We start from the raw sequence: 12,978 nt of genomic DNA, 5'->3' as shown, positions 1-12,978 counted from the left end.
AGTCTATTTCTCCCTGTTTGCAGGGGTTACCCTTTCTCAAGCCTGGGCTTCACAGCTCCTTTAAAAATAGTGACTTTGAGGATCTAAATGGACGTATTCCCCTAGCACCCACCGGACGCTGAGAGGAAAAACAGAGCAACTTCTACTTTTCAAAAGCCTTTTCTCATTTTACAGTCCAGTCCCTGCCCCAGCTCCTGCTCAGGGCTTTTCCAGACTACCTCCAGCAAGCCTGACCTAGTTCTCCTTGGCTCACTGAGGTCCCCAGAAGCATCACTAAGAGCTCAAGATTAATATGTTTTTCCAACTACATGTTCAAAGGACCGTAGCAGCCACAGAGCTGTTAGGCCCAAGACACATGAAGTTATCAATGACTCAATTGACATTAAATTACCATTTGGATATTTATGTTCTTAATCATATCTATGAGAATATACAGTCATGTCTTAACTGAAGTACAACTGACAGATATGGAACCAATCAGCATTGAATACATGGATTTTTCAAGGTCTGTTTAAATTCAGTCTAAACTGTGGGTTTATGGCATGGCAAAAATTTACTGAAAAAACATGAGTTAATATTTGTCCAGTTCTTTCACATGAGAAGTGCTGTTACTGTTGTCAAAAAGTCTACTGTAGGCTTAAATAGCTGTGAGAATGCAAAACAGTTTAAAATTTGAATAGCTTTCGTAACTAATAGCAAGTAGGCAATATAACAGATGGCGACTCACATGAAAGATAAACCACATCTTAATAACAATAACTTACGTTCAGAGGGGTAGTGTTTCCTAGTGCTTAGAGCATGACACTGAGAACCAGGATTCCCAAGTTATCCTCCTGGCTCTGCCATTGATTTGCTGTGTGCATTTAGAAACGTCAAACATTTCTGTGCCTCAGTTTCCTCATCTGCAAAATAGAGATAGTTCTTACAAATATCAGCAGACCACTGAGGGGAAGAGGCCCAAGCTGTCAGATTTTATAATAAGCATCTTAGACAAATGAAGGTATGGAAGAGAGCTGTTGTGTGTTGTCATTGCTGAGTCAGTCATTGATCAAATTGCAAAGTGGTTACTTTGAGCTGAGCTAATACAGCCATCCCAAGAGTGGGAGGTGGCAGCTGCTTAACTATGCTCCATACCCTTATGGTGTGGTTCAGGCCAGGAACTGAATATTGCCCTGCACAACTGACACTTCAGAGGAAATTCAAGGAGGTCAAATACAATTACCTTCATTGAAATTTAGCCAGGATGTTATGCAATCTTTAACATCAGTCTGAATCTCTCTTTTTATATGTCTGCTAAAAAAGAGCACCTAGAGCTCTCCGGGTTTCTATCATCATTAGTTTTAGGCACATATTAGGCACAGTACTTCATTTTGATCAGAAACAAGATTGCTTCTCACTCGCTGACTTTGCTTGGTGCAGTTCTACAGAGTTTCACAAAGGTTCTCCAAAGCAAACACCAGAAAAGTCTTACGGTGTCTGACCATAACTGAAAAATGCCTGAGCATATGTCTGAGCTTAATACAAAATGAATAGGCTGAAAATCAATGTTCCCCTTTACTTTCCTCTATGTATGTTCTTTTGATGATGTTGTTATTTTTGTTGTTTATGAGGGATGGAAGTTTTAACTGTATGAGTAGTAGTCTACTTAGAGAGGGTCCATTTTTGCCATGCTTGCCAGACAGAGATGACTTTATTGAGAATTCAATGAAAATAGAAGTTAAAGAATTGGATCAAGATGTTAAAAAAGATTACAGAGAGTAAAATTCCTTGTAGGGTACATCGGGGTTGCTTCAGCAATGTGCAGGCAATGGCACAAACTAAAGCTTGAAACCAACTTGGTGGCTTCTCTCATTAGCAGGGAAGTCTGCCTCAGATCCGCTCTGCTTAGCACTCTCCAGCTGTACAAGGTTATTGTGGCACTGATAATTTTCTGTGGCTTCTGAAAATTGTGAAGATATATTTCAACAAGAAAAAAATAGTATTATCTATGTATCTATCTATGTATCTACGTATCTATCTATCTATCTATCTATCAAGAACAGTTGCTCTCACTGAAGAAGACTCTGGCATCTTCCTTTCAAAGAGCTTTCACTGGTATTTCCTGATTCTCCAGCCAAAGAAATCATCACTAAACCCTTTTCTCTGGAAGGACAGAACAAAAATTATTTCTCATGCTGGCTTGATGGGATATGTAGTTGAGATTAACAGGTCAAAGAGTTTTAGGAGTCCTATTCAGAGGACTGCCTAAAGAATATTCTATGTAACTAACTTAACTGCTCTCCAGATGGTCAAACTGAAAAGGCCATCTGAGCAAAAATCAAGTTTTGGAAAGTGACATGAGAAATTTTAGCCAGAGGATGTGGATTCTGCTTGCGCTGGCTTCAGTGGAGACAGACTCACTCTAAATATTAATTTTGTTTTTTTTTAAAAAACCTCTTAATTTCTTACAAAGAAATGTCTGGAAATTCCATGTTGTTATTTTCAAAAGTGATGAGCTCAAATCACAAAATCTGGATCTGGATGCCTAGCAGTGCCAGAAGTTCAGGAGAGTTTGGACCGAGAAGGCTGGCTCAGGAAAGTGTTGAGTGTTTTCCCAGGATTTTCTGAAGGCCAATACAAGGGTTTCAAAGAGGAGAGAGGCATGTGCAACATGGCAGAGTTACAAAAAAACATCGCTTGGAATTTCCTGGGTTTTGTGAGATTAAAATTGTGAGTCTAATTAGTTTAAGGAAATTAGCTCTTTATAATTTTCATTTTGTATTGAAGAAGTAAGAAAAATTAAAAATAGAATGAGAATGGAAAAATTAATGGGTTTCAGTAATTAGTTAATCAGAAAATGCTCATGTCTTAGTGTGGCTGCCCAACACATTAAAAAAGAAAAAGAGAAAAAAAGTAACCATGACTTTCCTCATACTTTCCAAAACAATATAAGCTTCACCTCTGAGCTTGGAACAGCTACTTGACATTTCAACTCAGCTCATTTTTTAGCAGTAAGCCACTGAAATTGGTGTTTAGGTTGAAATACCATCTCACCATAACATTAGTACAGACATAGAATAAATACATACATCCTGGCAAAAATAAATCAGAATTTGTTGCTCCTACTGGCCACATCACATTTACATGAGTTGCATGCACTAATGAAATGTTAAATGGAAGGGAAACCTCTTCTGAGAGCAGACCTTTTCACCAAGTGCTGAACTGGGGATCTCTGACATCTGAAAGCAGCAGGACAACTTATTACGCTGTAGGAAAACACATTTCTCTTGACAGTGGTTATCCAGTCTGAGGCCTCACAAGCCACACACTGGTGCACTAAAGAGACATGTGTTAGACAAGCTGTTTTGTCCCTTGGCTATCACCCTCCCGAGTGCTGAACAGATCTGGATTGGGCTGGCTTAGAAAAAAAGTCAGATGAAAGCAGTGAAGTTAAGCCAAGTCAAAACACAACTTTGGTGCAATACCACCAAGTCCAAGTTAGGCTAACAAAGCTTCAGCAGCAGCGACCCTGTCCTTCTCTGCCCAGCCCAGAGCCATGCTTTCAGGCATTAGCAGCAGCACTTTGCTTTCAGCTTTCTACACGTCTTTGCTATATTTATTTTGTGAGTCATCTAAATAAGTCTTTTATAATTATTTGAGCTTGTAACATCTTTGAAACAAAAGAATCTACTCTGCAGAGATGATGTTGAAGAAGTCTGAAGAGCATGGGGTTCTTTCCTATAAATAAAGATGTTGAGCAACAATCCACTGAAATGGACAAAAACTTGAAAGAAGCCTTTTAATTCCCACTTACATTGCTCTCAAACTTCAGCCTTATCGTGGAGCTGTTTACTGATTGTCAAGTCAACTAAATTCATGGGCAACTACCAGAACGGGCTGACAAATAAATACAATACCCACAGCTAGGACTGCTCAGAGCACTGGAGCACGTGTAGAGTACCAGGGAACATCATGTACCGTGCACGCAGAGCACACAATTCTTACATTCGTAACACTTACTCCAAAAGCAGATTTCTTCCAACAAAGTCTGTAATTGCTTCCTCAGGAGCATGAATGTGCCTTAGCACGAAATGTTAAAGTAAAGCTGGTTTTAAGTTGGTCGAGGAAGAGAGAAAAGGAAAGAAGCCTGAAAATGTCTCTGGTCAAAGAGTCTCTTACTCCTCATTGGGACAACTGGCAAAAATGAAATAAAAAGAATGAGTGTGCTATTGAGAGCAAAGCAGACACTGGCACTTACCTGGAGGAACTGGAGGCATACACAAATAAAGTTTCAGACTGCAGGAGTCATCTCAACTCAGCTGTTGCATCTCCACTAAAGCAAGTGCACCCTGCAGGCTCCAGAGGGATGCTATGCTATGCAAGCACACACTCTGGGCTGTCTGGTTTCCAACACTTCTTCAAGGGGACCACCCTAAATCCTGATGTTCTAGCTCTGTTTTTCAATACCTTTTCTCAGGAAAACCTGCACTGACTTCAGTGGGAAGGTGCCTTAGATGAGAAGGAAGAAACACAACCAACTAGCAGGGTGACCTCAATTCAGTTCAACACACCTACAGTACAGTTGAAATGCAGGTGTTTCTGGACTCAACAAAAAAAACCTCTGGTCTGTATTTGCCTCACTTACAGGATTGTTTTTGTACACTGGCCTAAGTATACACTGGAGAGGAAAGGCTAAAACTTATAGTTCTTCAGCTGTTCTAATAGGAATATCAGCCCAAAATGTATATAAATCACACACCAAAATCTGTCCATACTTTCCTCCAGAGCGTGGCGATCGGCCCGCACACAGTCACTGCTGAACAGCACAACTTGGTAGAATGACTGGCTGGCCAAAGCATCTACCTCTGACAGAAAGTATCAGTAACTCCTTTGTGTCTCTACAGTGCAAACAGGACTTCAGCTTTGCTGATCATACCAAATTCAGACAAATAAAACACCAAGTTCCATAAAAATACAGCAGTAATTACAGAGGGAGAAAAGTTGTGTAAAAAGCTTATTTACTGGTTTGCTTGACAAAGTATATTACGATTCAGGTTGCAAAAAACTGAAGCAAATGAACAAAAACCCAAACACTTCAAATTCCTCCAAAAAAACCTAAGTCTCCTCCCTTCAAAACCTCACATTTTGGAATGTTTTAAGGATTTTCCTCCCCCCCACCTTTAAAAATCAATTCTTAACAAGTCTCAACATAAATCCTTAGTTCACAAAGAGAAATTAAAACATTGCGTAGGAAAGTATCAAAACAAAACATTACCTCTCTTGGAAAGACAGACCTTTTTCCTTGCAACGATTTAGTAAATTTGATTTCAATTCAGTGTTTCTGTTGACGTGACTTAGCATTTTCAGGCAAAAAAGTTTTGCAGCAGTGTTTATCTAAATAATGTCATACTAAAGACAGCACAAACAGGGAAATATATAATCTCCCTTAACTAAAATGTGACTGAGTATCAGAAATGCTGCTGCCATAAGGCTACTTTGCTACACACCTCCAATTGTTAGCTGCTGTCTGGCTCCCCCCATCCTATTATTAGGCACCAGCATTCTGGTGCAGGAAACTTTTATGGGCGGCGTACACAAAGCGTGTCTAATTTCTATCTCGCACTTCATCCTCTCTTCCTTCAGCACAACATTTCATTTTCTTACAGCCTTAACTTCCCCCATTTGCTCACCTAAATGCAGAAAAGCCCAGCACAGGGATTGCTGCCTGACAGCTTTTCAAACTCGGTGTGGAGAAGGTGCCCAAATGAAATAAATAAATAAACAGAGAGAAGTTTATGAAAGTGAAAGGAACGGCACGGAGCGGTAGGAGCGGCAGCAGGCAGCTCTGTATTCCTCCTTAGATTGACACAGGTGTATCCCAACTTCACCCACTCAGGCAGGAGAGACAGGGAGACACACAACAGAATATATGGACACACCGAGAAGTGCCAGAAAGGGCACAGGAAGAAGTAAAAGAGAGAAATAAAGCCGAAAGGTGTTATTTATTTTTACAACTCGACAATGAACTTCAATTTTGGCAGAGGATTAAAAACAGCCCTGGGAAATGATTAAGTTTTTTTTTTTCTTTTCTATAAAGCTTCAGCACAAAAAGAGAGATTATAAAGGGGATATGCTCACACAGGCACACATAAAATGGGGGGAACTAAGGAGAAGGAAATGAAAGGAAAAGAAAACAAACAGCCTCCTAACAGGCCCATACTGCTAACGGGAGTCCAAATAAAGAGTCATATGATATCTGATAGTGCAGGACACGTCGCCAGGAGCTGGAGCGGATTGCCTGCAGGAAGAAAGAGCCAGTGTGTTACTGCTCAAAGAGCTTTTCTTTCCCCTTTTTTTTATTTTTTTTCCCCTCTCTCTCTTTTCTCCTGTACTGTGAATGTGTTACTCTCAGATCAGGTCCACGGAGTCCCCAAAAGACAGCTATCGCCTTTCTCCCTACTTCTGGATGCAGTGACAGCCACTGGAAGATGCTTTCTAGTTGAGATTGAGGGGGCTAAATCTAGGTTTCAGCTCTGTTCTGACCTCTCTCTTGAATCACCACTTCCAGGGTTGCAGATACAAAATTCTCACCAAAAGCATGTTAGATTTAAAAAAAAAAAATAAAGGGGGATTAGAGAGGTTGGGTGGAGGGAGAAGAAAAAGATTCAGGCAGAAAAAAAGAGCCTGCTTATCCTACGGAAAACTTCAAAGGCCAAGTCCCATTTCTGCTCTCTTTTGCTTACTTTTCCTGTGATTTTTTTTTTTTTTTCCTTTTTGGAGAGAGCAAGAGAGGAAAGTCACAGAAAATATTCAGATCATGAAAAACATCAGGAGTTGGGAAAACTCTCTGAAGGAATGAGGAAAGCAAGGATTTTAGGTAGAAGAAAGGCATTTCTAATTTGCCAAAAGTTTTTCTATTTGTTACGGTGGTCTGTCCCTCACGGCCAAGCATTTCACATTAAACTGGGGAGCCCACTAAGTACTTTTGACTTGGCACCACTATTGCTGCTGCCCATAGAAAGGCAGAACACCTGGGTTACCTACAGCAAAGGAACCTGTACTCGGGGCGGGGGACTTCAGCCCCAGATGACTCCCCAACTTCTGCTGGGAGAGCTGTGCCCACTGCAGCTTTGGAGAGCATTAGCATTCTGGCTAATGAAGCTGGGGGGTTGCAAGCCCCCAGTCTAGACACTGGTATGAAAACAAAACTGTGTTTTAACTGGTGGTTTCACTTGCCATGGACAGTTTTCCTTCACTTCTGCAAGGGACAGGCTGTATCCTGTAGGATGTTTTGCCACTGTAGGGTACTGAGATTTCTAAAGCGGTGCAAGCACAGAGCCCAAGGATGGATTTTTTCTCCCCTTCATCATATGAGGAGATGTAAATGGACTAATTCTCCGTGTACACTTACACAATACATAGGTGCTGCTTAAAAAGTGTTACCATACATATGCGATACCTACGTAGCTGTAACAGACAACCTCTTCTGAGGAAAGCCTGCAGCATGAAAATAAAAATCAAGGTATTGTAGCAGTAGTGCAGCCAGAAACAATCATCGTAACTCTGTAATAATTTGATCTAGTTTTGTGTATTGTGTGCTCATGATTTTTAGGGGGGATATAATATACAGTTTCCTCTCTTGTTTTCTGTAGCTCTGCTATATGATGCTGTTCTTAGATTGGCGATTTGTCAAAGCCAGGAAAATACAAATCAATATAGGAAGGAAGGCAGAATTTGGCTAAAGAAAGCACTTCCTTAAGCTCCTGAATTTGCAACAGTATATATTCTCAAACATCCTAACCACTGCATAGGAGATGCTGTAGAGAAGATATCCTGCGTGCTACACACTGTATGCAATGAAATTCAAATCAAACATCTCCTTAAACATGATGCGCTATTCCCTTCTATATTACATGTGCCTTTTTCACGTACAACTAGACAAAGAGTGTATCTATAAGAAACACATTCAGAAGAACAAAAAATCTACAGTGCAAGGAAGTCTATCCTGAAACCCTCAATCTGGGGATCGATTGAAGAACTAAACTCAGAAGGTGAAATGGAGCCATTTAAAAGAGGGTCCCACTGAACAGGAGGAAGAAGCAAACAAACAAATAAACAAAAAAAATCCCTGAGATCCAACTAATCATTTGAGCTGCCAGTGAGAGGTGACTTTTAGACAGATGGTCAGGGAAAAGCTGGGTCCGTGGACACAGACGTTAGTGCCCCATCTGTATTTTAAGATCCTAGCTTCAACAAGCCATTACCAACTTTTTTTCTAAGTGACAGAAAGTGAAAGATTTCTGTTCCCACTAATTTGCTTCTTTTTTATCGAAACCACCCCATTTCCCTCTTTTTTTTTTTCCCAGTAAAAATTTGTTGATTGATTTTTTAAGTAATCAGAAACTGTTTGCAGTATAACTTTTATAAAAAAAAAAAAAAAGCTAGGTAAGTTGGCAAAACAGCAATTCAAATTTAAAGAGAGAGTTAAAAAAAAAGGGAGAAAAGAACGACATACCAAACTCACTTCTTCTTGTCCCCCTTCCATTCCTGTTCTTATTAATTCCAAATTATAATTTGGAGGTAAGGGAACTGCATTTCCTTTCAATCTATTTTGTTGCTGCCACACATTCTGTGCTTTGCTTCTCTCTCTTTCTTTTTAGGAGGGGGAAAAAAAAATCCCTAATAAAAATAGAAAAACATATCTCAGGCGTTAAGCTCGCTCTCCCCCTTCCTTTGTAAAGAACTCTTTGTTCTCTAGTGAAAATGCTGAAAAAAATCCCCGGGCTCCCTGAAACAAGTGCAAAACACTTAGAGGCTTTTGGGCTGGCGAGGAGCCAGAAACCCTCCCGCTGTCTGGTTAGGAAGAGAGGAAAGAGAGAGAGAGGAGAGAGGGAAAAAATTGGAGCTTCCTTTAATAGACATAGGAAGCAGGTCTTTTTTTTTTTTTTTTTTCCCCCTTTTTTCCTTTTTTTCAAAACTGGCGGTCAAGCGTTAAGTAACTCCCTGTCTAAATCCACCTGCTGGAAATGAACTTGGGTAACCCCCCCCAGGGGTGCACAAAGAGGAGACACAGTAACACACTCCCGGCTCTTCTCCCACCCGCCCCCTCCCCGCTGCCCTGCTTCCATTCTCCCTGCTCCCAGCACACAAATGCCCACAGCTCGCACTCCCCCTGCCACCACCAACCAACGTACCAAAATAAACGCTCGCTCCATCTCCTTAAAGAGCAGAGACGGCTGACGGGGGGGGGAAGAAGGGAACAAAAAAAACCCAAAAAACAAAAAAGGGGGGAGGAAGCGCTTTTTTCCATCTCGGTTGCGACAGTGATAAGGGGTAGGGAACATCTCATACCTGGTGTGAATGCTAATCAGCCAGGAGTTCTCCTTTTTTCCCAAGACAGGGAACTGTTTCCTTCCAAATTTATTAGAACCTCCTCCACTGCCTCTTTGAAAAACCTTCTTTGTCACCCTCTTCCCAAGTCCTGATACTTCTTTAAAAAAAAAAAATGGCTTCGGAGCTCCTTCTATTCTTGATATTGATTCTCTCTCTCTCTCTCTCTCTCTTTCTCCCTCTCTCTTTCTCTCCCCCGCCACCCCTCCTCCTTTCTCCTGTCTCTGTCTCTTCTGAGTGGTCTATTGATAAGTCCCTAGAGGCACTGGGTCAGCCTGCCCGTAGGAAACCAGACACAATGCACAAATCTCCGAGTGCCATTCTGCCATCAGCAAGCAGACCACGTTTAGGAGAGAGGAAAAAAAACACACATACACACACAGTAGAGCAAAAGACAGAGAGAGAGAGAGAGAGAGAGAGGGAGAGTGTGAGAAAAAGACTGATTGGAACAGGAGGGAGGGAGGGAGGGAGGGAGCGAGAGAGCGAGGGAGAGAGAGCGACACTGCCAGTCAGGTTAATCATCCCTACTTTAATTAGCTGTTCGGCTTAGACATAAAACAATTGAATTTGAATGATCTGTCAGTGGGCTCGGCTGAACCAAAGGGGAAATGCGAATATTACAAAAAAGACTGTTGGTGTATTCAGATAAGCTCGCAGGGAAAATCCTCAAAGGATAACTATTAAAACTTATCACCAAACAAAAAGTAAGATTCAAATGGCGTTATACAGAGGCCATCTCCAAAAAGCTGGGAGATCCCTTCCCTCTCTTTTTTACACATCACTGCAGCTTTTGCTGAAACAAATACCTGCACCATCCCACAGTCTTCAAAGACTACCTGTCCTGCAGGGTGGGGAAAGGAGTGTAGGTTTGCCTGCTACCTTGGCTTGCTTAAAGCAAGACCATGCTGCCCTTCAGTCAAATTTTCCTGATGGATCACTGGAATGTTGATTCTGGAACTACACAAGCTCTGGGAGCACATCCTTGCCATGCATGTCTACACAAACACAGACAAATCGAGCACCGGCAGGGTACAGATGGAGACATTGTGAAAAGGCAGTGCTGGGTACTGGGGTAAGACAAGTCTCAGGCACCAAGGAGGTGGAGAAATTATCCCCCCAAACAGGTGGCAAAGTAATCTATTTCTTCTACCCTGGGCTGCAAGTTCAAATGGATGGTTCAAATGGATGGTTCCTGGTACAGTTCAAATGGATGGTTCCTGGTGATACCCAGTGCAGTGGCAGCGCTGTGCAGCAGGCAAGGCAGAGATTTATGACACTTGTGCAAAGTCTGCTTCTGAAAAGGTGTGGCCCAGTTGGCCTCTCCCCCTGAGAAGGAGGGCAGCAGGTAACACTCTGCTCTGAGAGGGAGCTGTCAGCATGTTTAGCTCCCAGACATCACCGCCCTGCCTTGCCCTGCCCAGCCAGAACTTTCCCTTGTCAGATCCAAGGGACCTGCTTTGGGTTTCAGGACACTGAATGTCCCCTCATCAGGGACTCAGATGTCTCCTCCTGAGCAAACAGCACCAAGGGAGGTGTCTGAATTTATTCTGCAAGGCAGGTATATTCTCTGTGTTTTAAATACATTTTCTGTATGTCACAGAGGGCTGCAGCTACAACATCAAATCCATAATTCCTGATCAGCTCTGTGAACATCTGCTGTATATAAACTTTTAAATGGGCATGACTAACCTGCAAGTGCCACTCAAAATCATGGGAAGAAAGTAGAGAAGGGATTCACAATGCAGCTGACTGCTGGCCTTCTAGAGGGAGTGCTGGGATTCTCCCCTCACTCTGTATTTTGGGTACAAATGCTTAAGGAAGGAAGAAACAAAAGACCAAAGTCCTATCAACTTCTCTATATTAATTTCATCGTCTTTTTGACATATGTCTCCAGGCAAATCTGGAACCAGTTTTTATGTGTTTTGCTTTTAATGGAGAGCTGATGGGAGATGTCAATATTATTCATTCCTTCTATCAACTTCTGCCATGGGAAAAGGTGGGTTCCTGGCCTTTTCCACCTTTTAAAATGTTACATGCTGGCTGGCTGTGTCCCACCTGCCTACCAGCCCCATTGGGGCCCATTGACTCACACAGTTTACACAAGATCTAAACAGTCAATGGGAGAGGGATGCATTGAAGAAGCAAATGGGACATTGGACTTAATGAGGTTATTTATGAGTTCTTTCCTCAGCCTCTCCAAAATATGAATTGCTTACATTTGAAATATTATGTAACATAAGATATCCCAAGGAACAGAAAAGGAGATTTCAGAGAAATACACTACCATCAAAGGCCTCAACTCCTTTTCAGATGAGATTTTGTAGAGCACAGTGACAAAGACAAGTCTCTTCCCTGGGTCAGTACCAAAGTAATAATCCAGCAGAGTGCAAAACAGCTCTGGGCTACATTTCTAATAAAACATGCAGAGGACCTGACCACCTTATGCAGGGATTCAGTGAAGAAACAGTGTGCAGTCATGTAACTACAAGGTATGATAATGGTACATGGGGCCCTCCCTAAGGTTGCACAGACAACATTAGCAGTGGCATTTCCTAACTTTTAAGTGTTTGACTTAGTAACATTAACATTACAGTGATGCATTTTCAGTATAATTTCTCAGGGTTTTCTTTAAAAGTCAACTTAGAAGCTGTTCCACGTTGCTGCTGAGGCTGAGGCAGGTTAGCACCTGTGGAGCTGTAATACAGGACTCCACCACTTCAGCCGGCAGCGCCAGCAGCAGCTCGAATAAAACAGCACTTACGAGGGGATCAATCACTGGACTGCGAGGATACTTCATTCAGTGATTTGACAGTGTCTTCCTGACAAAGAAATTGCTGAGAGACAGGAGCCCTAAGCTGACTTTCAAGGAGGAGAGCAAAGCACACTGCTATGGGGAGAGACTGGACCCTGGCTCCCCAAACCCATCCATCTTCTGTTGCTGTTGGATTTGCTTCCATTCAGTTGACTCCATGGACTGCTGTTCCTCCTGTTTTGTAGCTTACTTTCTCTCACGTTATTTCTCCCTCCCTACACTACTCCTTGTTACAGTCTGTTCCTCATCCCAGTGCCCTAAAAGAGGCATTCCCTCAAATACCTCTTCCCCTCTGCTCTATCCCAGGCATGAACAGACCCTGAGCATAGAGGAAAGCAAACTGCTTAGCATGGTAAATTAGGCCACGTGGTGTTTCAAGCTGCCTTAACTAGACCACTCCTTGCAAGACTGTTTAAAACTAACTCGGGTATCATAATTTGCAATCCACAGTGTAGACATATCAAAATGTCCTTGTTCTCATTTCCACTGCTTGCTGCCATAGCAACCCCTGGTCAAAAGGAAATTTCCATTGATATCAGAAGGAGCAGCATTTCACCCAGGTGAGTTTTTACTATGTGGCACATATTTTATTATCATGTGTTCTTGATACAGAGGTCCCCAAATCTCCTATAGCGCTTAATGTAGAAAACACTACTGTTAAGTCCTGCTCTCAGCTGGTCCCATTTTACAGGAAGCTACAGAAGTCAAGGACCTCCTGCTTTCTACCTGAATATCATCCAAGAGCTGACTTGGAGCCTAAATAAATGCATAAGGCCAGGAGGAGCTCCAGAAAATGT

The 12,978-nt window shown here is 42.0% G+C and overlaps 1 long non-coding RNA gene across 2 annotated transcripts; it reads right to left on the bottom strand.

Moving 5' to 3' along the window:
* Positions 1–5,962: 5,962 nt before the first annotated feature.
* On the bottom strand, positions 5,963–9,764 carry LOC125321358. 2 transcript variants are annotated; one of them, XR_007201525.1, is made up of 3 exons: positions 9,331–9,764; positions 8,495–8,658; positions 5,963–6,277 (listed from the first exon to the last, which is right to left on the bottom strand). It is a non-coding gene; the product is annotated as an uncharacterized LOC125321358 (long non-coding RNA). The 2 variants fall into 2 exon arrangements; XR_007201524.1 differs by lacking the exon at positions 8,495–8,658.
* Between the last annotated feature and the right edge of the window lie 3,214 nt (positions 9,765–12,978).

Source organism: Corvus hawaiiensis, chromosome 2 (assembly GCF_020740725.1).
Source record: "Corvus hawaiiensis isolate bCorHaw1 chromosome 2, bCorHaw1.pri.cur, whole genome shotgun sequence".
Classification (NCBI taxonomy): domain Eukaryota; kingdom Metazoa; phylum Chordata; class Aves; order Passeriformes; family Corvidae; genus Corvus; species Corvus hawaiiensis.
Note: the sequence above shows the minus strand (reverse complement) of the source record. Positions and strands in the feature narration are given on the sequence as shown.